This window comes from Dromiciops gliroides, chromosome X (genome assembly GCF_019393635.1).
Source record: "Dromiciops gliroides isolate mDroGli1 chromosome X, mDroGli1.pri, whole genome shotgun sequence".
Classification (NCBI taxonomy): domain Eukaryota; kingdom Metazoa; phylum Chordata; class Mammalia; order Microbiotheria; family Microbiotheriidae; genus Dromiciops; species Dromiciops gliroides.
The window spans coordinates 46883286-46899915 of NC_057867.1; positions in this window are offsets into that span (position 1 = coordinate 46883286).

A 16630-nucleotide genomic window follows, 5' to 3' on the forward strand; every position below is an offset into this window, starting at 1 on the left:
GGTTAGTATTGTTATTGATATGGTTGATTATGTTAATAGTTTTCCTAATGTTGAACCAGCCCAAATGGTCATAGTGTATTATCCTAGTGATCACTTGCTGTAATCTCCTTGCTAATATTTTATTTATGTTTTTTGCATCAATATTCATTAGGGAAATTGGTCTATAATTTTCTTTCTCTGTTTTGGCTCTGCCTGGTTTAGGTATCAACACCATATTTGTATCATAAAAAGAATTTGTTAGAACTCCTTCTTTACCTATTTTTCCAAATAATTTGTATGGTATTGGAATCAATTGTTCTTCAAATGTTTGGTAGAATTCACTTGTAAACCTGTCTGGCCCTGGGGATTTTTTCTTAGGGAGTTTGTTGATGGATTTTAAAATTTCTTTTTCTAAGATGGGAATTCCCCAACTAATCTAATGAGATGATAGGTCATGGATTTCTGTTTTGAAGCATCTGAGGGCAACCTCCCCCATACAAATGGATGTGGCCATTGGTACCTTGCTTAAAGATAACAGACAACTATGTCATCATCATCATCATCATATTATTATTATTATTATTATTATCTGATACAGTATACTCTTTGGAGAAAATCATGTTAGAATTGTGATTTTTATTATATTAGCTCAGCCTATCCATAAGCAATTGACATTTTTCCAATTATTTAGATCTGATTTTATTTGTGTGAAAAGTGTTTTGTAATTGTGTTCATAGAGTTCCTGGGTTTGTCTTGGCAAGTAGACTCCCAAGTACTTTATATTGTCTACAATTACTTTATCTTTTTTTTTTTTTTGTGGAGCAATGAGGGTTAAGTAGCATTCTATTTGGATAGCAAAGACACATGAGTTACTCAGCCAGTGCTGCCTCCTTCTGGGGAAGTGAAAATCACAGGGTGCTGCTATGTCTCAAAGAGACTGTGTATGGCTCTGTGGGAAAGAAGGACTCATCACAGTGTTAAAGGGTTTCCCTGATAGCAACCCCATGAAGTTCAGTTTCCTTCTGGGAGGAAATGATGGTTTGAGCAAGTTCCTGATACATTTTCTTTATCTGTTTATGAGACCTCTGCATCTTCTGCATTTTTGGTTGGGTAAAATAAAGTCTGTGCTGTACCCATTTACAAGTAACTTCATATTCTATCAGCGATTCTTCTTGGTTTTGATTCTTTGAACATCATTCCCCTATGCCAGGTACTCCCTGGTGTTCCACCTTTTCAGATTCTTTTTTGTGTATTATCTTCCCCCATTAGATTGTAAACTCCCTGAGGGAGTCTTTTTTATTTATATTCCCTAGTACTTAGTATAGTGCTTGGCAAACATAGTAGGTACTAAATAGATGCTTATTGAACTGAATCGAAAATATTTTCCTAGCATAACTCTAGGTAGGGGCAATAGGCTAAAGAGAGAAAATGACAATTTGGGGATTAATTAAGTTCATGTGAGCAAAGACCCTTGGATGTAACTGGATCGTGGGTTACATAGGTACAGGAAAGGTTTGAGGATTCAGTGGAAAAAAGACATGGGTGAAATGAGATGTATAATTGATTTTATTACATTGGAACTTCATAATAACACTAGTCTCCAGGGTTTGTGCTATGGAAACAATAGGGTCCAAGATGAATGACTTCTATTGAATTCTACTTTTTGGTTTCATAAGGAGGTTGTACTATATGTTGTTGGTAATGATGTTTAAGCTGTTAGGGCCCTTTATTTTGTTTCCTTGAAGCATCAGTGGCAACTCTGGCTAAGAAAATTGATGATACTGTGGCCCTCGAAAGGCTCCTTTCCTCCAAGGTATTTCAAAGCCTTCCCATCCTCCCCTTTTGCCATCATATGTCTCTACAGTGAGATAAGGGTACATATCTTTCCTCTTTTGGGTCTGGGGAGATCTACTGGGTTTTCTCTACCAATCATTTCCTATATTCTGATAAATCATGGGTTCAAAGCCATGAGCCAAGTTGGGGGCTGGCAGACATCAATTAGAAACTGTGGTACTTTGGCTATTGAGAAAGACCTTGGTAAATGTCTTCTGGCAAAAGAGACACTGCCTTGTCAGCAAATTGGCTTCCGGATTTTATTGGTAGTATTATGCTATATTTCAGTCATTTATGGTGAAAGATGGATAAAATGGATTAAAAAGTGAGTGAGTCGAGGGAGGGTCAGAATTAAAGAGCCAAAAGAAACATCTCAGAAAGAACAGAAAAGTTGTAGTAGCTGCTGACTGGTCAGCTTTAAGTTGGGATCAAGGCAGAGAAATTGAGGCTGAGTGTTACATGTCCCCCAGGTTTGAGTCACCTTAAATATAGAACCCTCTTTCTTTCTCTCCCTCCTTTGCTCCTTCTTCTTCCTCTCCTTCCTTCCACCCTTCCACCCTTCCTCCCCCTCCCCTCTCTCTCTATTTCTTTCTTTCCTCCTCCACCCTCACTTTTGATCATCAATGGGATTTATGGTTACATGGTATACCAATTCACTGACTTCTCTTGCATTATTCCAAATATTTTCGCAGAACAGTTGAAACAATTCCCACCTTCAAAAGGGTTCAAAGATTTAGAGATGGTAAAGGGGACTTATTGCTCAGGATGACGTTCTGTGAGGTCAAGTCCAGCCAGTGACATTGTATTGTAGGGGACCCGGAGACTACCAACAAAGTCCAGACCAATCATCTTTCCCACATCTCCTGGTCCCCCATACCCCCACTTACATAACTCTCAACTTCTCCCTAGCCTTGTTCTCTCCATGTCCATCCTCAATTTAATGTAATTCAATCCAACAAACATTTGGTAAGTGCTTTGGAAGCCCTGAGTATGTTTGGAAGTTACACTGACTTATAATATATGTACCTGATCACTAGTAGAGAACATAGAGCCCTGGGCTTAGAGTAAGAAGACAGAGTTTTGAATCTTGGCTCTGATCATGAGTGAGTCACTTAACCCTCTGTCTCTTTGTTTCCTCCATTGTATTTGTTTATCCAAAGTCACTGTGTACAAAGTTCTTAAAGGGGTATAGCATAACCAGGGCAACTTCTATCTCTGATACTATCTGTCAATCAGCAAGCATTTAAAGAGCACCTACTGTATCATGTGTCAGGCACTGTGCTAAGTGCTAGAGTTACAAAGAAAGGCAAAAACCATAGTCCTTGCCCTCGGGGGCTCACATAACATTAGAATGGGAGATAACATGCAAACAACTATGTACATATGATATATATTCATGTGTAGAGTAGTGTCAATGGGAGATGATTTCAGAGGGAGCAAAGTCACTAGCAGTAATCTGTGTGGGGTGGTGGTGGTGAGAGGTGGGCATAACCAGGAAAGGAAACGAGCAAAGCCAAGAGGCTGAGGTTAGAGGATGCATTCCAGGTATGGGGACAGCCAGTGGAAAAGCAGTGTCAAAATGGAGTATTGCATGTGAGGAAGAGCAGGAAGGTGAATGTTGGTGGATTGGGGAGAGTGGAAGTGAATCAAGCATAGTATAAGAAGTCTGGGAAAGGGAAGAAGGAAGGGGTCTGGGTTTAAAGAGCTTGAAACATCCAGCAAAGGAGTTGAAATCTGATCCTAGAAGTAATAGGGAGCCAATGGAGTTTATTGAGTAGGACTGTGACACAGTCAGATTGGTACTTTTGGAAGATCACTTTGGCAACTGTGTAGACAAGGGATTGGAGTTGGGAGACACTCAAGGCAGGGAGACCAACCAGCAAGCCATTGCAAAAATGCAGTTATGAGGTGATAAGGGCCTGGCCCAGAGTGGTGGCTGCATGAGTGGAGAGAAGGGGAAGTACAGTAAGACTCAGGGAAGCTATGTGGCACAGTGGATAAAGCACCGTCCCTGGATTCAGGAGGACCTGAGTTAAAATCTGGCCTCAGGCACTTGGCACTTACTAGCTGTGTGACCTTGGGCAAGTCACTTAACCTTCATTGCCTTGCAAAAAAACAAAACAAAACAAAAACAATGTGACTCAGCACCAGATTAGATGCATGGGATGAATTCCAGTGATGGAAGAGTCTGACCATGAGCTTGCAAGCCTGGGTCACTGGGAAGATGATAGTGCCCCGGACAGTATAGTCATAGGGAAATTCAGCCGAGGGGACTGGTTTTGGGGAAATATATAATGAGTTCTGTTCTAGACTTGTTGAGTTTGATATGTCTATGGGATGTCCAGTGTGAGATGTCCCACACCCACTAGTTAGTGGCTGTGACCTAGATAAAAATTCAGCCAAAGGAACTGAGAAGAAGCAGGAGAGGATAGTGCCACGAAAACCTAGAGAGAAGAGATTAGCTAGAAGAAGAGTGAGTGAGCGAGCGAGCAGCGGCATCCAAGACTGCAGAGACATCCCAAAGCACTCGGAGTGAGAAAAAGACATTAGGTTTTAGCAATTAGGAGATCATTGGCACCTTTGGAGAGAACAGTTTCAGTTCAATGATCATCCCCAGCTCCAGGTCCTGTCCTATTCATATTTGGCTAATTTGAATCCGTAAACATTTATTAAGCTCCTACTATTTATTACTGCCCAGGGAAAGAAGAAATATAATCAATTATAATATCCTCAGCCTCAAAGAACTTACAGTTCAATTGGGGATATGACAAGTACATAAATAAGTATTAGAAAAGGTAGCATGTGTGAGAAGGGCAAGCTCTTTCCAAGGGGAATTTGGAGTGCAAATAGAGCATTAATTTAAGCAGATGTAAATCCGAATCAGATTTCAAGAGCAAACATTCCTTTGGCACAGGAGGGTCACAGAGCTGGGCTAGGTGGACAGGGGGACCATATCTGGAGATAAAATGATGCCAGAGATGAAGGGGGCAATGCCTTTTAGAATCTCCACTCTTCCATGCCCCTTTCTCCACCCCACCCTTGTCCTACTTTTCCCCAGTGTAAGCTAATTATAATCTCTCTGTAGGGAACAGAATCTCAAACCTGCAGCTCTGCCTGCCTTCCTATGTTTTTCCCTTTCAGTAGATCAAAGGTTATTCTTAAGATTGGACTTGGCACCGTGGGGTCATGTCCCCCCTTCCCCCATCCCCCTATCCCCCCTCATCACCCCCTCCCCCCCACCATGGATGGGTAAGGCTATACCAGATGCAGCCATTAGGTGGGGTGAGGTGGGGGAGGAAAATGATTCCTCTTCCCCACTGCCACCAGGAGCTCATTTCAGAGTGGATCCTCTCCTCCCTCTCCCTGAGTAACCATGGAGACTGGAAACCGTCAACATTAACAGCCTCCAACTGTGTCTACCGACTACTATTACTCTGCTTTAGGAGGAAAAAAATGACCTGAATTTCTTCCTTCATTGATATTTTACAAGTTATTTTATAATAATAAAAACTCCCATTTCTAAAAAGCTTTAAGGATTAGAAAAGTGCCTTCTTTATAATAGCAAGAAGTACTGATATTATGATTTTTTTATTTTGTCTATGGGGAAGCTAAAGCTTGAAAGGGTAAGGTGATTTACCTGTGGTTTTACAGCTAGTAAGTGTGGGAGCTAGGAGTCAGATTCAGCTCAGTCTTTCTGCCTCTTTCTTGCATTCTCTTTCCTTTGCCCTCTTCTCAGTCCTCATCCTCCCTGAGTTCTCTGTTGCCTTTGACACTACTGACTACCCCTTCTCCCATTTATCTCCCATTATTGGGAAGATCAAATGAGATAATATTTGGAAAGTGCTTAGCACATAGTAGGCACTTAATAAATCCTTATTTTGGGGCAGTTAGGTGGCAGGCTCAGTGGATAAAACACCGGCCCTGGATTCAGGAGGACCTGAGTTCAAATCAGGGCTCTGACACTTGACACTTACTAGCTGTGTGACCTTGGGCAAGTCACTTAACCCTCATTGCCCCCCCAAAAAACCAACAACCTTATTTCCCTACTTTCCTTCCATCCTTTACATAATATCCAGAAAACAGAGATCTGATTATGTTACCAATCTACTACAAGTCTTTTTTTAATTATAAAAGTATATATATAGAGAGAGTTTTCAACATTTGTTTTGTTTTTTTTTTAGTGAGGCAATTGGGGTTAAGTGACTTGCCCAGGGTCACACAGCTAAGTAAGTATTAAGTGTCTGAGGCCGGATTTGAACTCAGGTCCTCCTGACTCCAGGGCCGGTGCTCTATCCACTGCGCCATCTAGCTGCCCCTCAACATTTGTTTTTATAAGATTTCTAGTTTCAAATTTTTCTCCCTCCCTCCCCTCCCTCCCCCCTTCCCAAGACAGCAAGTAATCTGATATAGGTTATATATGTATAATAGCATTAAACATATTTCTGCATTAGTCATGTTATAAGAGAATAATCAGAGCAAAAAGGAAAAACCTCAAAAAAGAAAAACAGCAGCACCCCAAACAAAAGAAATAGTATGGTTCAATCTGCATCCACAGTTCTTTTTTTTTCTGGATTTGGAGAGCATTTTCCATCATGAGTTCCTTTGGAACTATCTTGGACCATTGTATTGCTGAGAAGAATCAAGTTTATCACAGTTGATCAACACATAATGTTGATGATACTGTGTACAATATTCTCCTGGTTCTGCTCATCTCACTCATCATCAGTTCATGCAAGTCCTTCCAGGTTTCTCTGAACTCCTCCTGCTCATCATTTCTTACAGGACAATAGTATTCCATTACATTCATAGACCACAACTTGTTTAGCCATTCCCCAATTGATAGGCAACCTGTCAATTTCCAATTCCTTGCCACCACAAAAAGAGCAGCTATAAATATTTTTCTACACATGGGTCCTTTTCCCTTTTTTATGATCTCTTTGGGAAAAAGACCCAATAGTGGTATTCTGGGTAAGACTACAAAAGTCTTAAATGGCTCCCTATTGTTCTAGGATAAAGTACAAAATCCTCAGCCTGCCACTTAATCCTCATATAATACTCAGCCTCTCACCCCCTTTCCCAGACTTCTATTACATTACTGCCCTTCACACACTCAGAGTTCTTGTCATTCCCATGCCTTTGCACAAATAGTCCTCCACACAACTACCCTCCTCACATCTACCTTTTGTGATCCTTAGCTTCCTTCAAAGGTCAGTTCTGGTACTGCCTCCCATATGAGACCATTTCTGGTCATTTCCCCCACCCAGGCATTAGAACCCTCCTCCTCTTCTTTTATATAGATATGGATATGGATTCCATATATATATATTTGTTTTTACCTACTTGTCTAGTAGATGTCGCATTTCTCATCACCTCCCACCCCCAATTCCTCAACACAGTTTGTGAGCTCCCTGAAGGATAGGAAAGTCTTGTATTTGCCTTTTTACCCCCTAGCACTCAGCAGCAGTTCCAAGCACATAGTAGATATTTAATAAATATTTGTTGAACTGGAAGATTTTGCTTTCTGCTTAAAGCTCACAGCTTTTCTTTCTTTTAACAGAGTAAATTCCAAAAGAATACAGTTTCATAAACTATCAATCTCAATCACTCCTCTGTATTGTTTTGCTAGACTCTTTACGGGGGAGTATAATTTGTTCATGAGTTTGTTTATGTTTGTCTGCATGTTAAAACCAAACTCATCTACCTCTATCCACCCCTCCCATCCAGGATGCTTGTCAGACTGTGCCAGGCTTTTAATCCCCTTATTTATCCTAAACCCATGCTTCTCAATGGCCAGCTCTTCCTCCTTTATGCCCAGATTGAAGTCCAGAAGGCCAGTGACCCCTTGTTGCTTCCTTGACTGTTTGAGGAGAGAAATGAAAAAGCCATTAAGGCAAGTCCAGTTGTTCTGTTCTGGGTGGCGAGACCAGATACTTGGGGTTCTCCATGACAAAGAAATCCTTCTTTCATTCTAGATTCATGATCTATTCAAAGAGATCATCTTCTCAGAGACTCCGAATTGAAAGGGACCTCAGATGCCATCTAGCCAAACCCCTTCATGTTGACAGAAGCTTCATGCAAATATTTTTCCCCAATATGCATGTTCCTCTTTCTAGATGCATGTATTTATTCATGCCAAAGCACAAATGTAATTGAAGCAGTCTAGTTTGTTTTTATATTATATTCTTTATGTCATGGCTGATGATGAATTTGTCCCCTCTCCACAGTTCTGTGAGATATAACTTCCCTTGAGATATATATATATATATATATATATATATATATATATATATATATATATATATATATATATATATATATGTGTGTGTGTGTGTGTGTGTGTATGTGCCTTGATAACCCACCCAACCCACTTAAAGAAAGTGACAAAAAGGAAAACAACAAAAAAAAGACAAAAGAAATAAAAATAAATAAAAAAAGAAAGTGACAAGATGCTCTGCCCTGATAACTTAAGTCAACAAGCATTTATTAAGCACCTACAGTAGACACTGTGCTAAGCCCTGGAGATACAAAGAGAGGAAAAAACCCAGTTCTGCCAGCAAAGAGCTTGCATGCTGTCTGACTGGGGAGACAGCATTCAAACTATGTACACCCAAGATATGTATTGTGTGAGTTGAAAGTCATCTCAGAAGGAAGGCACTAGCATTTGAGGGATAAAAGGAAATCCCTCTTGTAGGAGAGAGAATTTAAGCTGAGACCAGGGAAGCCCAGGAGTAGAGAAGAGAAGGAAGAGTACTGCAGGCAATAGGGACAGGCAGCAGAAAATACAAGACCAAGTATCATGTGTGAAGAACAAGAAGGAGGGCAGCAGCAGTGGCTCACAGAATACATAGAGCGGGGTAAGATATAGAAAGACTGGCAGTCAGGTCTTGAAGAGCTTTAAAAGCCAAACAGAGGATTTTATATTTTATGCTGTAGGTAACTGGGGGCCACTGGAGTTTCTTTTCTTTTTTAATTTTTTTTTTTTGGTGAGGCGTTTGGGGTTAAGTGACTTGCCCAGGGTCACACAGCTAGTGTCAAGTGTCTGAGGCCGGATTTGAACTCAGGTCCTCCTGACTCCAGGGCCGGTATTTTATCCACTGCAGCGCCACCTAGCTGCCCCCTCAGCAAGCATTTATTAAGGGCTTACTATGTCCCAGGTACTGTATTAAGCGCTAGGCATATAAAGAAAGACAAAATTATCTCTCTCTATCTTTTCCACAAGAAGAGTATGAGAAACTCAATCAGAAGCTTTGCTAATTCTGAGATAAACCATATCTATAGCATTTCCCTGATCTTAGAAAAGATGAATTTAGTCTTCCCTGATTTGTCCTTGATGAAGCTTTTCTGACTCTCCATGATCACCATCTCCTTTTTCCAGTTGTTTGCTAACCATCCCTTTCATAATAGATTGCAGAATTTCACCAGGAAGCAAAGTCAAGCTCATTTTTCCTTTCCTAACATGTCAGTAACTTCTACTCTCCAAGATCCTTCAAAGATCACTGACAGTGGCTCAGCATGCACATCTTCCAATAGAAGAAAGCAAAATGATGATATTACTTAAATTGATCTGTAGATTTAATGTTAAATCAATCAGATAACCAAGGGGATACTTTATTGAATTAGACAAAACAATAACAGGATTCATCTGTAGGAATAAAAGGTTGAGAATTTATGTGGATAATTATATCTAAGGAAAATGATAAAAAATAATTGGAAGGGTTTTGGCATTATCAGATGTCAAATTATATTGTATACCAATTAATTATAAAAACTATCTGGTACTGGATAAAAAACAGAAAAACTAATCAGTGGAATAGATAGACTAAGCAAACTTAAAAGGAAATGCATATGCAAATCTGGTCTTTGGGAAACCCAGGAACAAAAGGACTAGGGCAAGAGTTCTATTAAACAGCAGCTGATGGGAAAACTAAAATACAGAAAATGGATTTGGCTCAGCAACTTACATCATATATCACATTAAATTCTAAATGGTCGAATGAGATAAATATTTTAAAAATCATTCCATTAAAAAGTTAGAGCATAAGAAAGGTTATATCATATAACTGTGGATAAGAGAAAAATTGTTATGATCAGTCATCATATAAAGAATATTTTTTGGGGGGGCGACCAATGAGGGTTAAGTGACTTGCCCAGGGTCACACAGATATTAAGTGTCAAGTGTTTGAGGTCAGATTTGAACTCAGGTCCTCTTGAATCCAGGGCTGGTGCTTTATCCACTGTGCCACCTAGCTGCCCAAGGATATTATTTTTTAAAAATTAGACTATTTTAAATTATATTTGTGCTTTGGCACAAATAAAATACATTCAGCTAGAAAAAGGGTAAAAAAGAAATGGAATGGGAAAATCTTTGTATAAAGCATACTTATAAAAATCTGACATGCAAAGACTTTAAGCAGTGGCTCTTAACCTAGGGACAATGGACCCTATTGGTTTTATGGATAGATTTCAGAGGCGTCTGTGAACTTGGATGGAAAAAAATTACAATTTAATTTTCACTAACTTTTTATTTCCTTTGTAATAACTATGTATTTTATTTTATTCCTTTAAAAACATCATTCTGAGCAGGGGGCCATAGGCTTCACCAGGATGCCAAAGGGTTCCATGATCTGTAAGGAATTAACACATACCCATATGATTGAGAACCATTCCCCAATAGATAGTCAAAAGGTATGAACACACAATTTTTAAAAGAAGAAACACAAATTATTGACACATCTAAACAAGGGCTCAAAATTGCTAATAATCAAAAATATAAATGAAAACAATTCACTTCAGTGTCAAATTGGCAAAGATGGAATAATTTAATGTTGGCAAGAATTAAGGAAAACCGGCACACTTATTCATTGTCAGCAGAGCTTTTACTTGGTCCCAACATTTTGAAAAATAATTTTAAATTATGCAAGAAAAGTTACAAAATTGTTCATACTCTTGGATACAACTATTAGGTTTATAGCCCAAGGTTGTTTTGTGACATTGAGAAAAGACAAAACTGTATAAAAATGTTCAAAGCTGCACTATTTATAATAGCAAAAATTTGGAAACAAACCATGTATCCAATGATTGGGGAATGGTTGAATACATTATGGCATATTAATGTAACGGGATATTAGTGTGCTATAAAATGATAAAAATGAATAAGAGAAATATTGGAAGACCTTTATGAAATGATACAAGGTGAATAAAACAGAACCTATAAACACTGTCTCATTTGAACCTAAAAACAACCTCAATAAGTAGGTGCTACAGGTGTTATCTGCACATTACAGATGAGAACACTCAAGCTCAGACAGATTAAGTGACTTGCCTAGCGTCAGCTAGGAAGTACAGGGGATTGGATTTGAATCCAATGATTAAAGGTTAGAGCCACAGGTATTGAATAGATGCTAACCCAAAATATACTTGATTCTGAGTGTAACTTTCAGGGAAGAGATGAGAAAGGGGATGGGATGAGAGGGCATATAGTAGTTTCAGTCTGTTTTGGTAGAGGGAATACTCACCTTAATGAGATCCCAGAAGTATTGAAGTATTTCTATAATACATCCCATGGAGGAAAACATCCATGTAGGCTATGGCATTTTTCTTTTTCTTTCTTTCTTTTTTTTTTTTTTTGCGGGGCAGTGGGGGTTAAGTGACTTGCCCAGGGTCACACAGCTAGTAAGTGTCAAGTGTCTGAGGCTGGATTTGAACTCAGGTGCTCCTGAATCCAGGGCCAGTGCTTTATCCACTGCGCCACCTAGCTGCCCCACATTTTTCTTACTGATTTAACTGGAAATTCTAGCCACTATTTGAAGTGTTTCCTGGCATCTTTGTCATGATGCTGATATACAATGTCATGATCCTGATGGTGATATATGTTGAGCACAGCCTCAACACATATTTTCTGACTCATTTCTTCATCTTTAAGATCAGCCATATCTCAAGTATCATTCCTGTGTTGAAACAAAGATTTTTTTTTGGCCAATGAGATGATCTCTTTTCTTGGCTTCATCACCCAATTTTATACTTTTGGCTGTTGGGCATGTATTGAATGTTGCTTATTGACCATGTCTTTTGATCACTACTTAGCCATCTGTACCATCCTAACACACTGGCCTTAAGGGTGTTACACTCACCTAGTGAGTATGCCATGACTGGTGAGTTGTATTGTTCCTAGCTTGATTGTTACTTTGACCGTCTGATGACTAATCTGAAATTCAGCAATTTTTGCGACCAGAAATCTGTCATGATGTTGGCTTGCCTGTCTATCCACAGAGATTAAATAGTGGCTTTGGGGGGGGCACATCCTTGTTCACTGGGGGTCCTTTCCTGCTGACACTGATATTCTATGCTAGTATCAGTGCCACCATTCTGAGGATCTCCTGACCATGCATAACAGAGGGCTTTCTCTACCTACTCCTTCTACTTTGGATCAGTGACCTTTTCTGATGGGACCCCTGGGACTGTATATGGTACCAGTCAGATGAACCAGTAAGATCTGCTCTGTGATTTATACTATTGCTACCACTTCTGAAAACTCTTTTATTTGTACCCTGAAAAACCAGTCTGTGAAAGAAGTCCAGAGAAAACTAATCAAGTAAATATCCAGAGGGGTCATCCCACTGGGAATGAGGTTTCCTAAGCTTCCAGGCTTCAAGATGACCCGGGACACAAAGTAATTACGTCAATGCCTAGGATGCTAGTTCAAATGGACCCTAAATACTCATTCTGAATTTTCAAAGCTTCTCTCTTTTGTTTAAGTAGATAAACACCTCTATTTTAGGCAATTATTGTCTACCCAGCAGCAAAGGCAGAGGTCCTGACAGTGACATGATTGGCTAGTGACAGTGATGCAAAAATATTAAGTATTTCAGCATATTGGTACTCTGAGCCCATGTTTACGACACACAGAGCAGAAAGTTAATATGATTGTTGGGCTCTGTCAAGGCCCCCCCCCCACCCTGCCGCAAAACCACAATTTCACTTGAAAGATAATGAGCCTAAATTATGTGGGGTTTCTGTTTTGCTTGAATTATCTAAATAGATCCTTCATCCTCCCTCCACATTTCAAGTATAGAAGCAAGCTAGAGGGTCACCTGAAATTTAATCAAAATATCTAAGCCTTTGGATGAAGATTTGTGCTGAAAATGTTCCTCATGGAGTAGTTGGCATCATTAAAATGGATAAATTGCATATAAAGACACAGTGCCCAGCACAATAAGTGATATATAAATGTTGTTATTTATTTATTATTATTATTATCATTATTATCATGTTCATTTAAGAAATCTCATTAAGCAAAAACCTCAGCATACCAAATTCAAGCTTTCCAAAATCATAAATTGGGGCACAATTATTTGCACTATACCAATGGATTCCTCATTTAATTACAAGTGAAAAGTAAAAAAAAAGATACCAATTGAACAATGCTTTTCAAACATATTTTTATCCTCACAAAAGGGATTTACATTCAACTTTTAAAAAATACACTTATGGAGGGATTTCTGAAAATAAGGCATAAGTCCAGCTCCCCCTCATAACCCTAAAATAGCTATACATTTACTAAATAGCATAAAAGAACTATAAAACCAGCAAATGGTCAAAGGATAGACAATTCTCATTAAGAAACCATCACATGAAGATTGTCAGAAGTACTGAAGAAATGAGTAAGCCAAAAGATGCTCCTGTGGTAATGAAGAAATACTCTGGGGTAAAATGAGTATAGGGATAAATTTCCAGAAGAAAATTATATTTAATTCTACAATAAATACAATAAGAATCCTACAAAACAGAGTGGAATGCCCACAAGAATTCCCAGAGTGGTCAAAAAGCCTACTGAAACAGTTGAAAACAAAAAGACATAAGGAGCAAAATCAGTGTTCCTAAAGGAAAAAAGCTGAACAGAGAACCAATGATTTGTCACAAAAGGTAGAAAATGTCTTTTTTAAATTTTATTTTTATTCCAAACCTAACAAATACCGAAGAAAATGAGCATTTCTACATACACAATAGAACAGAAAAAGAGGCTTGTATATGAAATTGCTGATCTCTATTATGTACAGCATGCTGTTATTTTAAAGTATGATTTCAGTTTAACCTGTCCTGCTTGTCTGTGATTCCTTCTAGCCTTTTATCTCTTCTCTTCTCTGCATTTTAAAAAGCTCTGTCCCAATGACCTTTCCTTTTAAAATAATTTATTTTTTTTTAATTTTAGAGTTTTTTTGCTATATTGTTATTCTATCTCTGTAACCCCTCATCTTTCTCCCCCCACAATTGAAAATAAGCGAAAAACAAAGATCTTATAACAAATATACATAGTCAAGTAAAACAAATTGCCACATCCATTGTGCCACCTAGCTGCCCTGAGTCCATTAATTCTTTTTTTTTGTTTTGTTTTTGTTTTTTTGTTTGTTTTTTGCTGGGCAATGAGGGTTAAGTGACTTGCCCAGGGTCACACAGCTAGTAAGTGTTAAGTGTCTGAGGCCGGATTTGAACTCAGGTACTCCTGAATCCAGGGCCGGTGCCCTATCCACTGCGCCACCCAGCTGCCCCCATTAATTCTTTCAAGAGGTATCATGCTTTGTCATAGGTTTCTAGAATCATACTTGATCACTATGATGATCAGAGCTCTCAAGTTTTCCAAAGTTGTTTTTCTTTATAATGTTATTGTTATCCAAATTGTTCTCCTGATTCTGCTTTCTTCACTTTACATCTCTTGCTACAGGTCTTTTTGATTTTTTATTTTTTAAAAATAGTATTTTATTTTATTTTTTCCAATTACATGTAAAGCTAATTTTCAACATTCATTTTTTTTTTGGTGAGGCAATTGGGGTTAAGTGACTTGCCCAGGGTCACACAGCTAGTAAGTAAGTGTTAAGTGTCTGAGGCCGGATCTGAACTCAGGTCCTCCTGACTCCAGGGCCGGTGCTCTATCCACTGTGCCATCTAGCTGCCCCAACATTCATTTTTGAAAGATTTTGAGTTCTAAATTTTTCTCCCACCCTCCTTTCCCTCCCACCTCCTGAAGCCAGCAAGCAATCTGATATGGGTTATACATTACAATAATGTTAAACATATTTCCACATTAGTTATGTTGTAAGAAAAGAATCAGAGGGGCAACTAGGTGGCGCAGTGGATAAAGCACTGGCCCTGGACTCAGGAGTACCTGAGTTCAAATCCGACCTCAGACACTTGACACTTACTAGCTGTGTGACCCTGGGCAAGTCACTTAACCCCCATTGCCCTGCAAAAAACCCCAAAAAAACAAAAAAGAAAAGAATCAGAACAAAAGGAACAAAAGACAAGAAAGAAGAAATAAGAACAACAACAACAAAAACCAACAAAAGTGAAAATAGTTTGCTTCAATCTGCATTCAAACTCCATAGTTCTTTTCCTGGATGTGGAGAGCATTTTCCATCATGAGTCTTTTGGGATTGTCTTGGATCATTGTATTACTGAGAAGAGCTAAGTCTATCACAGTTGATCATCATACAGTGTTGTTGATACTGTGTACAATAAGGGGCAGCTAGGTGGCACAGTGGATAGAGCACTGGCCCTGGAGTCAGGAGTACCTGAGTTCAAATCCAGCCTCAGACACTTAACACTTACTAGCTGTGTGACTCTGGGCAAGTCACTTAACCCCAATTGCCTCACTAAAAAAAAAAAAGAAAGAAAGAAAAAGATACCGTGTACAATATTCTCTTGGTTCTGCTCATTTCACTCTGTTGCTACAGGTCTTTACAAGTTTTTTTCTGAAACCGTACATTTGATCAGTAATATTCCCTCACATTCATAATCTATAACTTGTGTAGATGCTCCCCCAATAGACTGATACCTCCTTAGCTTCCAGATCTTTGCTACTACATAAAGAGCTGCTTTAAATAATTTTCTACTCCTCCGGGTACAGGCAAAATAGAGGTATTGCTGGGTCAAAGGATATGCACACTTTGGTGTTTTGGTGGACAGTTCCAAATTGTTTTCCAGAGTGGCTGTATCAATCCATACTTCCTCCAGTGGTCAATTAGTGTGCCTGCTTTCTTGCGGCCCCTTCATCCATGATCATTTCCCTTTTTGGTAATCTTTACTAATCTAATGAGTATGACATAGAACCTTAGAGTAGTTGTAGTTTGCATTTCTCTAATTATTAGTGACTTGGAGCATATTTTTCATGTGTTTATGAATAACTTGGATTTCTTTATTTGAAAATTGCCTATTCATATCCTTTGACCATTTATCACTTGGGGAATTGTTTTTGTTCCTATAAATTTAAATAAATCCCTTATATATCTTGGATAAAAGACTAATCAAAGAAACTCACTATAAATATTTTCCCCACTTACCTATTTCCCTTTTAATTTTAACTGATTTGTTTGTGCAAAAGCTTTTTATACTTTATTTAATTTAAAAAAATTTTTTTTGCAGGGCAGTGAGGGTTAAGGGACTTGCCCAGGATCACACAGCTAGTACATGTCAAGTGTCTGAGATCAGATTTGAACACAGGTCCTCCTGAATCCAGGGCCAGTGCTTTATCCACTGTGCCACCTAGCTGCCCCTTTTATACTTTAAATGATCAAAATTGTCCATTTTATCTTCTGCCATCTTCTCTATCCGTCACTCAAAGGCCCTACTCTTCTTCCAGCCATAAATCTGAAAGGAAATGTCTTTCTTTTTCCTCTAATTTGCTTATGATGTTACTCTTTATACCTAAGTCATTTGGAGCTTATAGTATGAGATATTGGTCTATACATAATTTCTAACAGAATCTTTTCTAGTTTTTCTAGCAGGTTTTTCCAAATAGTGAGTCCTCACCCTAGTATCTGGGGTC